The sequence below is a fragment of the Cherax quadricarinatus genome, chromosome 4 (genome assembly GCF_038502225.1).
Source record: "Cherax quadricarinatus isolate ZL_2023a chromosome 4, ASM3850222v1, whole genome shotgun sequence".
NCBI lineage: Eukaryota > Metazoa > Arthropoda > Malacostraca > Decapoda > Parastacidae > Cherax > Cherax quadricarinatus.
This window is the reverse complement of record NC_091295.1, coordinates 11,167,871-11,186,820: the sequence shown is the minus strand read 5'-3', so window position 1 is coordinate 11,186,820 and position 18,950 is coordinate 11,167,871. Positions and strand designations below refer to the sequence as shown.

At 42.6% G+C, this 18,950-nt stretch overlaps 1 protein-coding gene across 2 annotated transcripts in view; it reads left to right on the top strand.

Moving 5' to 3' along the window:
• The first annotated feature begins 3,221 nt into the window (after window positions 1–3,221).
• Window positions 3,222–18,950, top strand: part of LOC128684209 (uncharacterized) — a 217,974-nt gene continuing 202,245 nt past the window's right edge. For both annotated transcript variants that reach the window (XM_070094395.1, XM_053770371.2), the window contains exon 1: window positions 3,222–3,440. The gene's annotated coding sequence lies outside the window, so the exon portion shown is untranslated. The remainder of the gene's footprint in view (window positions 3,441–18,950) is intronic.

Genomic DNA, 18,950 nt, shown 5'->3' with positions numbered 1-18,950 from the left:
CAGTTTCAAAGCAGTTTATAACACAAAAGGCCAGGATTAGGCAAGTGCATTTCCCACCGTACTAACACTTTAAAAAATGCTAAGAGATAAACTGACTATAACACAGTTACAATAACTTAATGATTATGCTTGTACTGGATGATCTAGATTCAGGTTCAGTAAGACTAGCTTGAAAAAGTTTATAGTTTCTCTGACCTAAACTCTTGTCAAGTTTAGTTATCCAGTTATTGTAGGTACGAGCTGCAGGAACGAGTTATTACCTGTAAGAACAGTTTTCTCGTCTTCCACTAACTTCCTCCAAAAGGCTTTCACTTTTAATTTATAAACGCTTTATCAGATCAGCTTCAAATTTTCAAGCATGGTGAACTGAAACCAAAGGAAGGTTCATGGAACAATTGGCATGGACAAATGCCCACTGCTCAATTATATATTGGCCATTCCTGATGACTTCGGTATCCATGTGATCATCTTAGAAAGACTCTTGTGGTCGTCTTCAACTGGTGCATCCTACTTGCAAAACGTTGGAATTGTCAGTGGAGTGTGTAGGTCGCATTTTGTCAGCTTTAATTTCGAAACGGTACAGCAGTATTTTCCATTAGAGCTAGAGTATGCTTCTCCTGAGTGGCGTAAGTTTCTTAATTTTGTCGCCAAGTTGATAAACTTGAAATTGTTGGGATTCTGTGCAACAGCTGACAATACAACTTCTGGTCAGTTTTAAGTGCTGATGTATTTTTATCAAAGGAAGTTTCCTTTATTTATTAAATAATGTTCAGAGAAATAACTGGAGAATGCAATTTTTATGTACACGTGACAGCTGAATGTTCTCAAGACCATTGCAACAAATTTGTATTTTATATATGCAAAGCCTAAATAAAAGTTATTAAACCTTAATAGCCGATCAGTCTTACTTAAAGAAAAGTTTGGATTGACTTTGGCCTGTGTACGTCCCAAAATACCATTTTTATTGAAGAAATTGGAAAAATTTAAATACTGCTTTTGATAAGATAATTTGAGCAGCACTGTCAACCCCATAACTTGATAACGCAACTTCTGTGCGCCTTTAAACTTAGTGTAATGGGGTATACCGATCTATGTGAAATAACTATATAATGCCTCTTCGGTTTGGCTTTGAACTTTTAAAGCTGGTCTTTCTTGGAAAGTTTAAATCTGTGTTAGGCTGTGAATGACCTAATTTTTAAATTTTAAGTACAGAAACTAGGATATTAGTTTCCATGTGAAAACTTGTGAATTCCGTTTTTTCTGTCACTTCGGATCTTAAACACTAATATTTAACTGCATTACAAACTTATGCCTCACTCTGCACTATGCCTTTCGCGCACACCGAGATAGATGGGACCGGAGTTATGAGTAATGCAATACTGGGATACCTTTTTGATAATGGTTCGACCAAAATATATCTAGTTTTAATTAACATCATATGGCTCTGCAGGAGGTTACTGATGGGGGAACGGTGCTGAAGGGCTAATTTGCATAATAATGTTTATGATATGTGGTCTTAAGCCTTTAAGCCTATATCCGGCTCGCCAGTGTGGTCTTGACAACCAGGTGTGTGTGTGTGTGTGTGTGTGTGTGTGTGTGTGTGTGTGTGTGTGTGTGTGTGTGTGTGTGTGTGTGTGTGTGTGTGTGTGTGTGTGTGTGTGTGTGTGTGTGTGTGTGTGTGTGTGTGTGTATGGCCTCCCTCCTTTTTCCCTTTCCATCCTTCTCTTACTCCCCCCCTCCTTCCGTCTGTCCCCTCTCCTCCTCCGTTCCTCTTCTTCATTCCCTCTTTCTTCTCCTGCAGAATATATCTGTCATATATAAGCCAGAAATGACCCCAGCACTATTTTAATGAACACAATGTCCTCTACGGAAGCTGCCTTGATGCTGAAGAGCTCTTGATCTAATGAACCGGGGCTACCTTTCCATTACTCGAACTAAACATCACTGCCTCCCATTTCCCAGGCGCTGTATGATCCATACTGTATGATCCATACTGTATGATCCATGCTGTATGATTCCTCCACCTGCACTGATTACTACCACCTGCACTGATTCCTGTAACCACCAATTACACGGATTACTTCTACCTCCACCTGCACTGATTACTATAAAGATATCCAGCTTGAAGAAACTGTATACCATTATTAATATTTTTATAGTTGTCTGAACCAGCAACACCATAGTTTGCTGACACAAGATATCTTCCACAGCTCTGAAGCTCGACCCATCTCCCTTATATACTTCTCCAGCTTATTGTTAAACGCTGATCCAAATTATTAGCTTGACCTACTTCCACTAGTGAGCCACGCCCAGCTGATTCCTATGTCCAGCACTTACACTGATTCCTTGATATGCCTCATGGTATCTTGGTACAACGTTAAGTGCTCTGCAACTCGTTTGCTAAGCAAATGTTTACCATGCCCTGCTTCCGCTAGTGGGCCACGCTCACCTGTGATGTCACCACCAGATGCTACGCCTTATTTCTGCTGAGGGAGTGAACACCTGAAACTTACTTCTGTCTCTAATATTATACGTGCCCGTATTCGACTGAAGAAGCCTACTGTGAAGACGAAGCGTTTCGGAAATAAAGATAAACAAATACTGCACACGTTTGTCTTTTTCTTTTAGTCTGTGACGTATACCATCATTAACATTATATAGATTACTATATCCAACACCTGCACAGATTCTATATTCAACACCAGCACAGATTCCTATATTCATATCCGGCACAGATTTCAAACGTTAACACCTGCCTCCCACAAGTGATTGCGGGAGGCAGGTACTAAGAGTAGACTGGTATTAACGGGTGGTGGGTGTTTGTGGAAGGCGGGTATCTGGGTAGTGATGGGAGGCGGGTATCTGGGTAGTGATGGGAGGCGGGTATCTGGGAAGTGATGGGAGGCGGGTATCTGGTTAGTGATGTGGGGCAGGTATCTGGTTAGTGGTGGGAGGCGGGTATCTGGGTAGTGATGGGAGGCGGGTATCTGGGTAGTGATGGGAGGCGGGTATCTGGGAAGTGATGGGAGGCGGGTATCTGGGTAGTGATGGGAGACGGGTATCTGGGTAGTGATGGGAGGCGGGTATCTGGGTAGTGATGGGAGACGGGTATCTGGGTAGTGATGGGAGGCGGGTATCTGGGTAGTGATGGGAGGCGGGTATCTGGGTAGTGGTGAGAGTTAGGGTACCCAGGTGTGTCACTCAGACGAGACACCAGTGAGTCTCACACGCTCGCCACTGAAGGTCGTGGAGACGCTCTAACCAACCTTCCTGACCCAGCCATCCTACAGGACGCTCTCCTTCTCACCCTCTCTTCCACGCTCTACGGATCACCAGGACTCCAGCGACTCATTAAGGACGCCAGCGTCTTCAAGATACCTACCAGCTCAAGGAGGCACTTTATCTTAACCTCTTCTTCACTAACATCTCCGAGTGTTAAAGTAAGCCAGTTTTATTTTCAGTAAGATTAATCGTTTAAAAAACAAGTAAAATAAAAACTTAATCAAATTACATTAATAAGTTACATCAGTTTTTTCTCAACTGATACAACCCAGTGATGTATTGTTGCTCTCAAACAAGCCATTGGTTTAAAAAAAGACACGCGGGTAAACACTTGGACATATTAGAGAACGTTTCCATCATGAGATATTGATGACTTCTAAGTTTCCAGTGATCAAGGTATCAGGACCGAAATCTTTTCTAGCAAGTCCTAGTGTCTGCTTACCTGTTTTTTAAACCACTCGTTGGTATCATTTACCAAAGTTTATACCAAACAAGCTGAAACCTACTGGTGCCCTGCCGGTAATAGTGTATAAGACACGTTACAGAACAAGCGCTTGGGGACTTGTTTCGCTCTACACAAAGCGAAGCACTATCATAATCAAAGTTAAAAAGCGTCTTTTCATCAAGTCAACGCATTTTCACTTCTCAGTCTACTAAGTGTCAGGATAACTGTCAAGGCAAGAAAAGTAACACTATTATGGTTTATACTTAAAGCTTCAAAGAAAAAAAAACGTATTTTTGTTTAAGACTGTTGTAGTAATTTGGTACTGATATAAATTAATAAAATTAAGCAGTAGGACAATAAATATGGGACTTAAGATTTGCAGTTTGCGTAAAGAGTGAACGAAATCTTCAAGTAATGAAAACTAAGATGGGTGTTTGGTTTTAATTCAGCCTTCTGATGACTAAATTGAGATTCATAATTATGGTGGAGCTAAAGCTGGCTAAGTTATCTTTAAATTACTTTAGTCCTTGGAATACAAGACAAAAATTAAAACAAAGCATTGAGAGGGAGTGGGGAACTAGATATACTGGTGGCTAGTTTGTGCTGACCTTACTGAACGTTCATAGTTCACTAAGTTACTATCTAGTCTTTACACAAATAATCCACGCTTTAGGAAACAACAGTAGAACTGCAATAGTCATAAGACGTAGTAATGGTAGTGAAAAAAGAGAGCACAGAGTGGAGTGTAATAACAGTGGTGGTGGCCAAAGCAACAAGAGAACAGAAGAGCATGGCAGTAGATATAATGTCACTTGGAGGTAAGACGAGGTAGGACTAACTCCCTGTGGGATAAAACCTATAGAATAGAACCCATCTAGACAGAAGGCAGGAACGGCAAAGAAAATACAGGAAATAGAAACATGTAGGGAGAGGGAGAGAAAAAGATAAGGTCGGATCCCGAGTGTTCTGAGATTTGGAGCATTTGATAACATAATGAGAAAGGAAAGCATCTACAGTGACAAAGATCTCTTTCGTACATAAATAATCCGCACATAGAAGAGAGAAGCTTAAGAGACGTTTCGGTCTGTCTAGGACCTTTCATGTTAATCTGACTTTGTAAATGGTTCGAGAGGACCGAAATATCGTCGTAAACGTCTCTCTCCTATGTGCGGGTTATTTGTGTATTGTTCCAGTCCCGGTAGTGTGCCTTTTTGTTCTTTATGGATCTCGTTTATGCTATATCTCTGAGATACAACGTGTTTTACCAACTGAAATTTTACACTGAACTTTCGCTTTGTATGGATATTTGAATAACGTAACTTGATTGCTCGAGTTTGTATCGGAAGTTCAGGAAATCGTGATTTGCGACAACTGGATCACTGGATCACTGGATCACTGGATCACTGGATTACTGGATCACTGGATTCAGTGATCCAGTAATAAGTTCTGGGATTAAACTATCTTAAGGCCTGGATACAGTGGTAATGTATACTTGGAGTATACCTTGAAGATGTTTCAGGGGTCAGCACCCCCGCAGCCAAGTCCATGACCAGGCCTAGTGGTGGATCAGGGCCTGATCAACCAGGCTGTTACTGCTGGCTGCACGCAAATGACGTACGAATCGCAGCTGGTCAGGTATTGACTTCAGGTGCCTGTCCAGCTCCCTCTTGAAGACAACCAGCGGTTCACTGGTAATCCCCCTTATATATGCTGCGAGGCAGTTGAAGATTGTTACTAATTCTCTTCCAGAAATCGGAGAGTACAGTTACAGTGCCGTCTGTCTCATGTTTAGCGGGCAGAGGATAGAGCTTCAACCATTTCCTGAGCTGCATGACCCAACGGGTCATGCAGCGCTAAACCCGCCTGAAATACCACATCTCCCGAGACGGGCAAAACCCGCCTGAAATACCACATCTCCCGAGACGGGCTAAACCCGCCTGAAATACCACATCTCCCGAGACGGGACAATGATAATTGTACTATCAACTCGAGAGTTACTTTTCGAGAAGACATGTTCTTGTTAAGTTATAGATAACTGTACATGATTTAATCTAGCAGCTTCGCTATACAATCAAGTCGATTAGATAAACGGAACTTTGGCCAATCTTGCTCTAAAAGTAGCTCATCCAACACGAACTACAGGAAGGAATTACACTAAAGCTCAGCGCCGACATGTGTTTTCTGCGTCTCTCTCCTTCGATATATATTATTTGCAGATAAAATTTGTGTTTGCCACTGTAATGCATGAAGTGTGTGTGTGTGTGTGTACTCACCTAGTTGAGGTTGCGGGGGTCGAGTCCGAGCTCCTGGCCCCGCCTCTTCACTGATCGCTACTAGGTCACTCTCCCTGAGCCGTGAGCTTTATCATACCTCTGCTTAAAGCTATGTATGGATCCTGTGTGTGTGTGTGTACTCACCTATTTGTACTCACCTATTTGTGGTTGCAGGGGTCGATTCATAGCTCCTGGCCCCGCCTCTTCACTGATTGCTACTAGGTCCTCTCTCTCCCTGCTCCATGAGCTTTATCATACCTCGTCTTAAAACTATGTATGGTTCCCGCCTCCACTACTTCACTTTCTAGGCTATTCCACGGCTTGACTACTCTGACTGAAGAAATACTTCCTAACATCCCTTTGATTCATCTGAGTCTTCAACTTCCAATTGTGACCTCTTGTGTGTGTGTGTGTGTGTGTGTGTGTGTGTGTGTGTGTGTGTGTGTGTGTGTGTGTGTGTGTGTGTGTGTGTGTGTGTGTGTACACTCCTATTTGTACTCACCTAATTGTGGTTGCAGGGGTCGAGACTCAGCTCCTGCCCCCCCCTTTTCACTGTTCGCTACTAGGTCCTCTCCCTCTCTGCTTCCTGAGCTTTGTCATACCTCTTCTTAAAACTATGTATGGTTCCTGCCGCCACTACTTCACTTGCTAGGCTATTCCACTTCCTGACGACTCTATGACTGAAGAAATACTTCCTAACGTCCCTGTGACTCGTCTGAGTCTTCAGCTTCCAGTTGTGACCCCTTGTTTCTGCGTCTCCTCTCTGGAACATCCTATCTCTGTCCACCTTGTCTATTCCCCGCAGTATCTTGTATGTCGTTATCATGTCTCCCCTGACCCGTCTGTCCTCCAGTGTCGTCAGTCCGATTTCCCTCAACCTTTCCTCGTACGACATTCCCCTGAGTTCTGGGACTAGCCTTGTTGCAAACCTTTGTACTTTCTCTAACTTGATGAAATTAAGACACATGTGCAACATCTTCGCACCTACTCCTAGGTTGAGGGACTGATTACCTCATCTTCTGTATATAGCCCTACTGTCTTTAAGTTATGTCCTTGAATTTGTATTGATAAAGCCACTGGATGGCGAAACGTCTACAATAAATATACCCAGATGTTGCACATGTGTCTTAATTTCATCTTGTCGGTATTATATACCATTCTTGTACAACTTGTCAGACACTGCAACATCATGGAATCTTGATTCTGAGGACATGTACATAACCTTCACGACTACGACAACTACTACTACAACTAACCCATCTCTTTGGGAAGGACCTAGTTCCACTGGGGAATCCCACCAACCAGTGACTATGCCCTCGTCTGCTACACCTGACGTTACTATATAAGCGCCAGGCTCCTTGCTTCAGATTCAGAATCTCCCTGAGTGAGGTCTGTAGTCTTTGTCCACCTAGCCTATACTCTGTCTGCGGTCTTCTTTGCCCCTCCCCAATCTTCATGACTTTGCATTTGGCAGGACTGAATTCGAGAATCCAGTTTCTGGACCACATGTCCAGCCTGTCCAGGTCTCTTTGCAGTCCTACCTCATCCTCATCCGATTTAATTCTTCTCATCAACTTCACATCATCTGCGAATAGGGACACTTCAGAGTCTATTCCTTCCATCATGTCGTTCGCATATATCAAAGTGTGTGTGTGTGTGTGTGTGTGTGTGTGTGTGTGTGTGTGTGTGTGTGTGTGTGTGTGTGTGTGTGTGTGTGTGTGTGTGTGTGTGTGTGTGTACTCACCTGGATGTACGTTGGTTCCTGACCTCTTTATCATAATACTTTGAAATCCATGTTGGAATGTCTCTCTACTTCTTAAGTCCTTTCACATGGTCCTAAGCTCTAATTCCAAACATCTGGGCGAGAACCTTCCATCTGTTCTCCCTTTGTTTTGATCCTTCATGTGTAAAATTGTCTGAACATGTACACTGTCAGTACCTATAAATATCGTAACGTTGTGATCACATCTCACCTGATGCGTCAGTCTTTCGGTAACGCTGGATGAAGTTCATTTAAAATTTAATCGTAGCTCATGTCCCTCACACCAGCGACTAATCTGCTTGTGGACCTCTGGACCTTCTTCAGCTTTATGTACTGGACTTATACACAATCTGTCAAGAAAAAACATCGAATATTTCTTTGGACAACGCTTATTCTTAGATTACAATTGTTCGTTGTTCGTTCTCCGTTGTGTATATCAGCACTGTGAAGTGACGTTGTATCATCACTGACGTGACGTTGTATCATCACTGTGACGTGACGTTGCATCAGCACTACGACGGCGAGACGTATCAGCACAGCAACTTGACGCTTTGTATATCAGAACTGCGACATGACGGTTTGTGTGCCAGCACTGCGACGTGACATTTAGTGTAATATCGCTGACAATATAAACAAAAGTTACCTCTAGCAATCTTAGCTGTTCTTCGCCGACTCTCAAATACCCATAAATGCCACAGCTAAGACAATAATTGCAACCCTCAACACAGTCACTGCCAGAATCCACAGATCACAAGACGGACATTCCGAAAACGACCGTAAATACGAACGTGAACTGAATTAATAGGTGACCAGAGTGATGGAGTTTTAATGTGCAGTTAGGCTAGTGCCCTCCCTCATATGGGTGGTAATAGCGCCCAGTCTTCAGGGGTAATAGCGAGGTCTCGCACAAGTGATTAATTATCGTATATGAACACACACTAACCCCTCTCTTTTTGCGATTCGTTGGTTTCAATGGCTCGTTTAAAATATATAATTTAAGTTTCAATGCCATAGTTGGGATGACGATCTGTGATAATTTTTTGTCGTTGTACCAGAGATGGAACTGCAAGTTATGTGTTGTTGGAGGAGTTGACAAAGAGGGCTGGTAGATGGTTTTGGTAGTGGCGGTGAAGCTTCCATTTGCTGGTTGTGGTGGTAGCTGTTGCAGCTGCTAGTGTGGTGGTAGCTGTTGCAAGTGCTAGTGTGGTGGTAGCCGTTGCAGCTGCTAGTGTGGTGGTAGTCGTTACCGCTGCAAGTGGTAGCAGCCGTTGCAGCTGCCTAGTGTGGTGACAGCCGTTGCAGCTATTAGTGTGGTGACAGCCGTTGCAGCTGCTAGTGTAGTGGTAGACGTTACAACTGCTAGTGTGGTGGTAGCTGTTGCAAGTGCTAGTGTGGTGGTAGCCGTTGCAGCTGCTAGTGTAGTGGCAGCCGTTGCAGCTGCTAGTGTAGTGGCAGCCGTTGCAGCTACTAGTGTGGTGGTAGCCGCTACAACTGCTAGTGTAGTGGCAGCCGTTGCAGGTGCTAGTGTGGTGGTAGCCGTTGCAGCTAGTGTACTGGCAGCCGTTACAGGTGCTAGTGTGGTGGTAGCTGTTGCAGCTAGTGTAGCGGTAGTCGTTGTAGCTGCTAGTGTGGAGCCAGCCATTACAGCTGCTATTGTGGTGGTAGCCGTTACAGGTGTTAGTGTGGTGGTAACCGTTTCAGCTGCTAGTATGGCGGTAGCAGAAGTGAAGCTTTCATCATCTGCTAGTGGTGGTATAGAATGCCGATACTAGTGGTGGCACATACAGTTGCTAGTGGTATTGGTGAGGGTACATACTGCTACTAGTGGTGGTAGTAGCACGTACAGCTGGTGGTGGTGGTAGCACGTAGAGCTACTAGTTGCGGTAGTAGCATGTACAGCTGCTAGTGGTGGTAGGACGTACAGCTGCTAGTGGTGGTGGCAGCACGTACAGCTGCTAGTGGTGGTGGCAGCACGTACAGCTGCTAGTGGTGGTGGCAGGACGTACAGCTGCTAGTGATGGTGGCAGCACGTACAGCTGTACTAACAGCTGGTAGTGGTGCTTGTAACTGTTAGTGGTGGTGGTGCTTGTAGCTGCTAGTGTTGGCTACATCATGATACATGGCAGTAATCCATCATAGCGGTCAACCTCCCATGAATATCAGCCATCACTGCTCCGTTACAGTCAACCTTACACTACCTCAGAACAATTAGCCGCTACCCATGATAAATGTGTATGATACATGTGCAACAGTTGGGTATTTTCTATTGTCGAAACTTTTCGCTTGCTTAGCGGATTTTTTCGGTCGAATACGGAGATTAATTAAATATCAGAGACAGCAGAATTAGTGGAGAGGTAAATGTGAGGGGGTCAGTGTTGAGCTGCACAGCCTCCAGATTATGGAGCTCAACTCCAAGGCTGAAGGACTGGTCATCTAATATTTGCCTTTACTGCTTCTGCTGTCTCCAGTATTTAATTAGTAACTTCTGTGTTTCGCTGAAGAAGCCTGCTGAGCAGGCGAAACGTTTCGACAACAGCGTACCCAGCTATTGCATATGCATCTTACTCGCCTACTTGTCTGTATTGTGTATCATTATTATATTAATACTACCCAAGACACTACTTATCATTACTCCAGGACAACCAGCCACCACTTACCACTACTCCAGGACAACCAGCCATCACCTACCACTACCCCAGAACAGCCAGCCACCACCTACCACTGCCCAGGACAACCAGCCATCACACTACCCCAGAACAGCCAGCCACCGCTTACCACTACACCAGGACAACCAGCCATCACCTACCACTACCCCAGGACAACCAGCCACCACCTACCACTACCCTAGGACAACCAGCCACCACCTACCACTACCCCAGGACAACCAGCCACCACCTACCACTACCCCAGGACAACCAGCCACCGCTTACCACTACACCAGGACAACCAGCCACCACCTACCACTACCCCAGGACAACCAGCCACCACCTACCACTACCCCAGAACAGCCAGCCACCGCTTACCACTACCTCAGGACAACCAGCCACCGCCTACCACTACCCCAGGACAACCAACCATCACCTACCACTACACCACAACAACCGGCCACCGCTTACCACTACACCAGGACAACCAGCCACCACCTACCACTACCCCAGGACAACCAGCCACCACCTACCACTACCCCAGGACAACCAGCCACCACCTACCACTACCCCAGGACATCCAGCCACCACCTACCACTACCCCAGGACAACCAGCCACCGCTTACCACTACCTCAAGACAACCAGCCACCACCTACCACTACCGCAGGACAACCAGCCACCACCTACCACTACCCCAGAACAGCCAGCCACCGCTTACCACTACCTCAGGACAACCAGCCACCACCTACCACTGCCCCAGGACAACCAGCCACCGCCTACCACTACCCCAGGACAACCAGCCACCAACTACCACTGCCCCAGGACAACCAGCCACCGCTTACCACTACCCCAGGACAACTAGCCACCACCTACCACTACCCCAGGACAACCAGCCATCACCTACGACTACCCCAGGACAACCAGCCACCGGTTACCACTACCACAGGACAACCAGCCAGCACCTACCACTACCCCAGAACAACCAGCCACCAGGACCATCACCTGGGGTCATTCCTCTGTCACCATCATCACCAGACAATAGGGGAATCAACAAACCACGCACCCTGGATTTACATTTTGATAAGGTTCTCAACCAGGATGTTTATTCACTCCCTGAAGCCCATGACTCAGTTAATATTTTCCACAGGACTTCTACCAGCTATAAGACAGTAAAGATTTTTATGAAATCGTAAATAATCTTTGCTTAAGATTTCCTTTGATACTAGTAACTTATTAGTTTCTCAGACACTAAAAAAATAAAAAAGCGACGATAGGTGGATAATATGAAATACATGATAGACAGACAGTTACGTAGAATGATACGCTGACGGATTTAGAGAGTCTTTCATATATAAGACAAAAGAAAGGCTTTCAAGACTATAACCTCAGCAGAAGACAGTGAAATATGGAGAACAGTTGTGACAGTGGCAGAGCATCTGTCACCTATGGCACAGTACTCGTTCCCATCTTGTTCCTCATCCTCATATCCGACATAGACAAGGATGTCAGCCACAGCACCGTGTCTTCCTTTGCAGATGACACCCGAATCTGCATGACAGTGTCTTCCATTGCAGACACTGCAAGGCTCCAGGCAGACATCAACCAAATCTTTCATTGGGCTGCAGAAAACAATATGAAGTTCAACGATGAGAAATTTCAATTACTCAGATATGGTAAACATGAGGAAATTAAATCTTCATCAGAGTACAAAACAAATTCTGGCCACAAAATAGAGCGAAACACCAACGTCAAAGACCTGGGAGTGATTATGTCGGAGGATCTCACCTTCAAGGACCATAACATTGTATCAATCGCATCTGCTAGAAAAATGACAGGATGGATAATGAGAACCTTCAAAACTAGGGAGGCCAAGCCCATGATGACACTCTTCAGGTCGCTTGTTCTATCTAGGCTGGAATATTGCTGCACACTAACAGCACCTTTCAAGGCAGGTGAAATTGCCGACCTAGAAAATGTACAGAGAACTTTCACGGCGCGCATAACGGAGATAAAACACCTCAATTACTGGGAGCGCTTGAGGTTCCTGAACCTATATTTCCTGGAACGCAGGAGGGAGAGATACATGATTATATACACCTGGAAAATCCTAGAGGGACTAGTACCGAACTTGCACACGAAAATCACTCACTACGAAAGCAAAAGACTTGGCAGACGATGCAACATCCCCCCAATGAAAAGCAGGGGTGTCACTAGCACGTTAAGAGACCATACAATAAGTGTCAGGGGCCCGAGACTGTTCAACTGCCTCCCAACACACATAAGGGGGATTACCAACAGACCCCTGACAGTCTTCAAGCTGGCACTGGACAAGCACCTAAAGTCAGTTCCTGATCAGCCGGGCTGTGGCTCGTACTTTGGTTTGCGTGCAGCCAGCAGCAACAGCCTGGTTGATCAGGCTCTGATCCACCAGGAGGCCTGGTCACAGACCGGGCCGCGGGGGCGTTGACCCCCGGAACTATCTCCAGGTAAACTCCAGGTATGGCATGACACCAATGGTACGACACTTTTGGCACCACACACCTGATACAACACCTCTGGCACGACATATTTGGTATGAGACCTAACGTACGACACTTCTGGCACGACACATACGGCACGACACATCTGGTACAACATTCATTGCTCTATCATACGTTAAGACTACTATTTATTCATTTTCATGAAGAAACACTAAACATGGAATGGTCAACAGCGAATGGAATGGAAGGTAATCAAGATCAAAGGGAAGGATTGCTCTACTTCTTTGGATCAAGAGCCCTTCCCTGGCATCACAGCAACTCCCTTTAAAGAACAACGATTTTATAATAACGTAACGTAATTCCTGTTATCTCAAAAAAATCATTTTAATGTTAATTTTATAAGAAAAAAAAAAAGATGCTAAATATTACACAGACGCCATCTTGCTTCAGCGAGAATTCTCTCCACACCTTCATATTACTGCATCATCTCTTCAACCTGTCTACCTTTCTTACACAAATTTTACATATATATATATATATATATATATATATATATATATATATATATATATATATATATGTATATATATATATAAACACTGATCTCTGGCTGAAGGAGACTCGAACCTACAAACCTTGGAACAAGGTACGCAGTACTTTACCAATCTACCCATGGAAGGAATTCAGCTTTCAGGGAGAAGGCGATGAGATGAAAAGCTGTAAGCCTTCTCCCTGAAAGCTGGCTGCCTTGGATCAAAGTCTAGCGCAAGCTGGACTCCAAGGTATTGGTCCAGTGTGGGTAGATTGGTAAAGCACTGCGTACCTTGTTCCAAGGTTCGTAGGTTCGAGTCTCCTTCAGCCAGAGATCAGTGTTTATATATATATATAATATAGGGAGGTACCACCTCTAGAACTGTTCTGGGGACCCTCATCCTCAGAGAAAAGAATAAACTTGTTTCAGGGAAAACTCAAGGTTCTCCCTGAAGCTGTTTGAAAATAAATATATATATATATATATATATATATATATATATATATATATATATATATATATATATATATATATTTGGTCTGAGAAAAAGTTTATATGACTGTAGCTTTGTCAATGAGTGGACGAGGTTGGAACCTGAGACTAGGCGTGTGCTAGTCTTCACGCTACCACTGTACATTATTATTATAACCAAAAAGAAGCGCTAAGCTACCACTGTACAGTGATGATAATGTACTTGACAACACTATTACAGGCGTTGCTCTCTGTTCAGCAACTTGAAACGTTTTTATTTATCGCTACAATCCTAACTGTCAACAATCATAGTGATAGATATAGTCACTGTCAGTGCTTCAACACTAGCACATTGACACAATGTGTGCACTTACCTTTTTTCTTCGTTTATTTTGTGCTTGGTCTCACCTTTCATACACCCATTTGCCGACTCATCCACTCCCAGATATCTAAATACACTGAATTCCTTCAGACTTCTTCCAGCCAAATTGACGTTCAATCTTTCATTGTCTAGACGCTTTTGCATACTCTCACTACCATCATCTTTTCTGTGTCCACAAAATTTTGCATCTTATTTTCAGAAACTCCCAAAAAACCGCTGGTCATCAGCAAAGAGCAACTTTCATAAATTAACATTATCACGAAAAAAAGTTTTTCACCTTTAGTTTCTAGAGTTATAAAAAAAATATTTTGAAGCATATTAAGAAGTCCGTTGCCAAGTTTGGTGTGTAAGAGCTTCCCAGACAGGGTTTAGAAATCTGGTGGTTCACAGACGTCCTAATGGCAGGGTCTTAGGTTATAAAGGAAGGAGAAATAATGCATTAGACGAGGCTCGGGCGCTGCTGCCGACCCTCTGTCGCAGCCAGACAGTGCAGCCAGACATTATCTGACAACTCGATCTTGCCATTGTGCGATGGTGCATTAGTTCGCTGGGCGAAGCTTACAGGTGTGTAGGTGGCGTAGATAAGGTGACTCCTCCTCCCCAAACCACCGAGTGGTGGTGAATGACTACTTAGCGTGCTCCTATAATCCACTAGACTAAATTGCGGGAGCCATATTGCGCTTGCTTGCGGAGCCTTCATTGATGAATTAGCTGATGGTTAGAATCACAGTCAACAGTTGACACAGGGCGAGTCCTTATCTCCAGACAACAGGTAGGCTGGATACTTCATGTCTCGAGTTGAGGGGTTGTTCATTTATGGTGAAAGAATCAAGTGCCGACGTATTGTAGCTATCCTCTCCTTCCTTGGATCTAATATAGTTACCTCCTTTTCTCTACAAGGTGTATGACCCTATGGATTTAGCGCTTGTCCATGAATATAATTATAATTAGATACCTGTACTAAGGAACATCAGGAAAACAGTGTTCACACTCGCGTGGGCAAACTTTCACATCATGGGTCTGCCCAAGGTTACCCAGGGACTAATGTAATGTTCCTGGGATTCTTGGTCAAAATTAGCATTATAATGTTTATAGTTACACTATCTTCCACAACTACTGAACCAGTTTTAAGATTCTCTTATACATCCTCAGATTTGGGTAGTGTACGTGTATCTCACCTTACAAATGGAGGATCGAGTCTCCATTATTTCATGTGCCGAATAACTTATTTGGAGCTTTACACCCAAATATAAATAACAGTCTCTTATTGGCGCTATATTAAGATCGTCTCATCCGTCTATGAGACACGGCATTACTTTAATTCCAAGTGTCGCTCCTTCCCTCTCTCCCAGTCGTTGAACCTCTCACACAAGCTGTTTATATAAGGAATCCTTTGATGCATCGCCACCTTCCAAAATCCAGCCATCTGAGCTTTCCTTTGACTCTGGAGCAGTGAGAGCAAGAGTGAGGTGTGAGGGCGTGCGTGGGGCGTGTAGGTGGTGGCATGCGTGTAGTGTGGAGGTGTGGCAGGGAGATGGGTGGCGTGCCTGAAGAGTTGGGGCACACGGAGTGAAGTATGTACATTGCAAATTTCACCTATTTGTATATTTGTCCTTTTAATACTTTTATGAAAAACTTTAATTAAATTATATTATTGTTTCTTGTGTACTCAACGATTTGTATTTTTCATGGAGTCGAGTCTAAGCTCCTGATCCCGCCTCCTAGACTACATTAACCGGTATTACTGATCTTACCTCTGCCCTCTTTTTAGTCCATTTTCTCTCACAAATCGTAAAAAAAAAATGGGTAAAAGAATGTAGAAAGAAAGGTGATTATAGTGACTCAGAACATTTAAGACTCCACAACACTTCACAAGCTTTCCTCAAGGAGCTGGAGGTTATTTGCGGTGTGTGTGTCATGGCTGAAAAGGAGCTGTTCCCACTTCTTCTGAGTACTGAATTTGCCTCCACCACTTTCTCATTTTATTCCATATTTCAGCAACCCTGAGACTAAAGCAGTACTTTATAACGAAAAAGTGGCTCATTAGTGTCTTTTTTCACCTTTGATATCTTGTCTCTGGTGCTCTAAATTAAAGCAGTCTATCAATATCTCCTGTCAATTCCTTTTAATAATTTATACGTCGTACCTGTACCTTGCCAAGATGGTCGGATTCAATTCCTGCAACCTTTTCTCGTATTGCATTTCTCTCAGTTCTGGGACTAGTTTGGTTGCAAACATCTGAATTTTTTTTCAAGTTTCTCTCTATGCTTGACCAGGTAGGAGCTCCACACTGGGGCCACATACTCGATGATTGGCCTAACATACGTCATGTATAAGTTCGAAAGGATGCCTTGTACAAGTTTCCGAATGCTGTTCTGAAGTACGGTTCGAGCGTATATCCGCTGATATATTTCATGTGATATTAACCCCCAGATTTCTCGTCTTCACTGATATTTAGAGCTTCTCTCCTAAGCTGTACTCTCTCTGGTCTTCCCTCTCCGTTTCCACTCTATATAACCTTCCACTTGTTTGGAATGAACTGGAGCCACTAGTTGTTAGGGCACCTCTGCAGTCTAACCAACCTTGTTTGGAGGCTATTTCTGTCCTGATCTTTCTCATTATTAGTTTTTACATCGTCAGCCAACAGAGACATCTAAGACACAATCGCTTCCGGTAGGTCGCTTGCATATATTGTTAATAATTACTGTTTTGGTATCAATCCTGGAGGAAATATCATGTCTCATCTGATACTGCTACTCTCTGCCTTTCAGCGACAACTTAATCCACTGAAATATTCTGTCTATTATTTTAATTCCTGGATTAGTCTCTGGCGTAGTACTGTGACTAATGCTTTCTTGCAGTTCAAGTCAACGCAGTCTACCATCCTTTTTTTTCATGTTTGTGATGCCGTCATAAAACACCAGGAGATCGTAAGACGATTTCCCATTCCTAAATCCGTGCATGTATGAGCGACTGTGAATTTGTTAGCACTCTGGTGTTGGTGTTTCTACATCAGTTAATCTGTTAATTTTACTACTGACTAATACTTGGTTTAAACATAATACAATTTGGACTCAAATGAAGTTGTAATAAAACAACTCTCAATGAATAAACAGAAGGGTGGACGAGGGGCTCGAACCGCGGTCTGTAAATTGACAGTCAGGGTAGCTGAGGTGGTAGAGCGTCGGACTGTCAATTTACGAACCGCGGTTCGAGATCCTAATCCACCCTTCTGTTTATTCATAATACAATTTGGTCATGCCTGAAAAAAATGAAACTTGATATTATATGTCACTGTGCATAATGCCACTGACATTATGCACAATTTCTCTCAGTATTTTATGTCATTCCCCCCACTATCCCTCCTGTCTTTCAGTGTAGTCAGGTTGAGTTCCCTTAACCTCTCCTCGCAGGACAAACCTCTCAGTTCCGGGACTAGTTTTGTTGCAAACCTCTGCACTGTGATATATATATATATATATATATATATATATATATATATATATATATATATATATATATATATATATATATATATATATATATATATATATATATATATATATATATACATGAAAATAAGATAGAAAACAGGTGATATCACAATAGGTAGAATAACCACTGTGAAAAAAATAGTAGAATTAAAAGCGCTTTCGTGATTTCTCAATTATCAAGGAACTATGAAACTAAAAATCTCTTTTGTCAAATACACTCCTTGACATGAGAGATCGTCCCTTTGATGATTTTATGAGAAGTGTTCTTCAGAAACATATTGAAATTACTAAAATACAAGAGAAGGGGGCTTTCGAAATATTGAGAAACAAAAAAAAAAATACTCTTTTAATCAGGCTGTTCCACGAGAATGGAAAGATAGTATGTTAGATCATTGTTATAATAAATTCAGAAGAATTTGTAATGAACGCAAAAACAAATTGCAAAGAAAATTAGACAGTTTAATTGAAAACAGTGTTTGGACAAAGCATACCAATAACTTTTGTAATTAACTTATCAGATAAAATATTAGATAAAAATACAACTATTTATTGCTCTAGGCAACTTCAAAAAAAATTAGGCAATGCAGAAATTGCAAAAGCCTTTTGTGACTTAGAAAAATCCTCTGATTTATCTACAAATAAATTCAACACAAATAAGGGGATGGTTTATAACTCTACGATTAAGCAAAATATTCCCAATTGCCTTCAAAGTTTTATTAATCTTATGAAAAACTTATTATTAATTTAATTTGCATCTTACTAAAGCAGATAAAATAAATGCAATAGTAATTTTGAAGGAAAATAATTACCAAGAAAATATGAATAATCTTTTAAATGATACAGATACTTACTCTAAACTTAGAAAGAATCCTTTAGATTCCGTTAACAGTAATTTTAATAAAGCAATAAAACGGCTATTGAAAGGCAAAGATGAATTAATTTAAAAATTCAGTTCCACTAATCCATCTTTACCATACATGTTTGGATTATTAAAAAACACACAAACCAGGTAATCCAGTCAGACCTATTATTAGCTCCATAGATTCAGTTTCCTATAAATTATCTAAATAGCAAGTGGAAATTTTGAACCCAATTGATGAAAAAAAATTCTAATTTTAATGCTAAAAACAATATAGATTTAGTGGATAAGTTAAGCAACTTGACTGATATAAATGATGTCTAT